Raw genomic sequence first — 2,572 nt, 5'->3', positions numbered from 1 at the left:
CCGTCTGACAAACTGTGGTGCGACATCTACCGGACAGGAAAATAACAACATGTTTTTAATATGTTTGTTATTAATAATAATATGTTATTATGTTTGTTTTGAACAACTAACGTTAAAATTAGTAACACCATCACTAACGTCAGGTATATTTAAAAATACAGTTTTCATCAATTTATGTAAAAGTACAACACTGTATGCCAAATTGTAGTACTGTTAACATCATGTAGATGGTTGATTTTATGTGCATACATGCTTTTTGTTAGTTATGTACTTATTTTTGTCTGTTTTTAATTTATTTTATCTAGTGCCTTTTATTCATTTTATTTTTATTGTTTTCTATCTTCTTTTATCTACTTGATGTTTTGTTGTGTTTCTATATTGTTATTCATTGTGTTCTATCGTATTGTGCAGCACTTTGGAAACCCTGTGTTTGCTAAAATCGTGCTATATAAATAAAGTGGATTGGATTGGATACTCTTCTTTAAAATAGATTAGATTAGATAGATACTTTATTTATCCTGCCCCACAGGGAAATTCACTCGTGACAGCAGCAAGATAGAGAAACAAAAGTAGAAAAGGGCCAAAACAAAAAACACAATAAACAGACAGAGATTGAACAGACAGAAGTATCTATAACTACACAATAACCACGAAAGAAAAACAATCAACCTTCAAAAACAGATAAGTACTGAGTGGCATAAAAAAGTGGCATGATATATAAGAGTATATATAAGAGGGAAGCAGTCTTGAAAGAGAAAGGTTTTTTACCTTTAAAAAACTTGTAAAAACCTTTCTCTTTTGAGACTGCTTCCCTGCCTAACAAAACTAACAACTACTCTGTGCTCCTTTACACCTTTGTCAGCTTATGTCCTACTCTGTAAGTCGCTTTGGATAAAAGCGTCTGCTAAATGCAATGCAATGTAATGTAAAAGTATTGTAGTGTAAAAGTGAATATAGTGTAAGTAATTTTGCAAAGAAAGTGACCATGATATAAATAATAGTATTATTGCTATAGAGTTGCGACCATAATATACATAGTAATTACAAAAATAAGTGACCATGATATAAATAAGAACTGCAAGGTATAAATGAAATAAAATGAAATGGAATAGCAACAGAAATTGCAATGAACATGGGCAGGAGACTACAACATGATCAGGTGGTGCAGGTGTTGTAGATCCTGACAGCAGCAGGGATGAAGGAACCTCTCCGTCTTACACCGTGGGTGTAACAGTCTGATTTCCCAATATACAATATCACTTAAAATAAATTGAAAAAAGGGGGACCCTTTAAAAAGGCAGCAAAATTATTGAAAATGTAGGTAATCCTTAACGAAAAATGTCCTAACAAAAGAATAATGGAGCTGGGAACTTGTTCCTTGGTCCACCCTGGGACATGTGAGCCTTCCCAGATAGTAAATATTTTGGCTGTATTATGGCATACATTAGGGTTATCCATAATAGATAAGGAGGCGCCAGCAATATATGGCTGAGTTAAGGCATGCTTATGGCATGCCAGAAGATTGGCCGCAAGCGGGAACAGCTGATTTGGGGCTCTTCTGGGACATTTATGGCTATATTTTAGAAGTCCACAATTAGTTTTGGGTGAATTTTGACTCCCTTTTGGTATGATTTTGGCTTTCCTAATTTGGGCCATTTATGGCCCAGACATCCACCCATAACCTTGCCAAAATGCAAGCCAGATTTGGGCCAAAGCGAAGCCAAAAGATTTTTGCTATCTGGGTTGTCTGGTGAAGGCACAGTCTTTCTGCTATTGTGGGAGGTGGCACCAAAAATGGCACTCTCCATCACGTAAGTATTATTTAATATTCTGGTTTGTTTCTGGAGCTTAATATTATACCAGGACTTCTATAAGTCCAAATAACTTATGTCTTATGTTTTTATATGTAATAATAATAACTATGCTTTTTCTATCTGCAGTTCATGTTTAATGCGCTGACTGCATTTAACGTCTGCGCCGCCGGGCAGCTCGCCCTCTCCGCCTGCGGACCGCAGAGGACTTTGCAGCCGGCCTCCTGCGTCTGCGAGCGGGGCGAGCCGCGTACCTGTTCCCGTGACACGGCATCGTCAGAGCAGGCCAAGAAGAAGTATAAGAGAGGGGGGGTATTTATAACTTCACGGGGGTATTTATAACTTCGGCGTGACGTCACCGATGACGTCACGCGCCCCCTCACCTTCTGGCTCAAGTTCAGTTAATTATTATATAAATATATCTGCAGAATTAACTAGTTATAATCACCAGTCTTCAGTGGGTAATATGAGGTAAAAGCCCATTGAAGTCAAATCATTTTAAATAATTTCTGTTCATCTTTCATCATCTAAGAATTGATCTAGGTTTACTTTTTAGGTTGAAGTCAGGCTCTCATCGGAGGATAAATTATTATTGATAACAAGAGAAAATTATATATAATAATAATAATAATAATAATAATTTTGCTACTCCACCTAGATAAAGATAAAATATTATGCTAAAATAATCTGCTTTATGGCTTTCTGGGGATGTTAGACATTCAAAAAGTGAAATTATTCACCAGTGGATTGTGCATGCAAGA

The sequence above is a fragment of the Larimichthys crocea genome, chromosome X, assembly GCF_000972845.2.
Source record: "Larimichthys crocea isolate SSNF chromosome X, L_crocea_2.0, whole genome shotgun sequence".
NCBI lineage: Eukaryota > Metazoa > Chordata > Actinopteri > Sciaenidae > Larimichthys > Larimichthys crocea.
The sequence above is the reverse complement of the archived record's forward strand: the minus strand, read 5'-3'. Positions refer to the sequence as shown.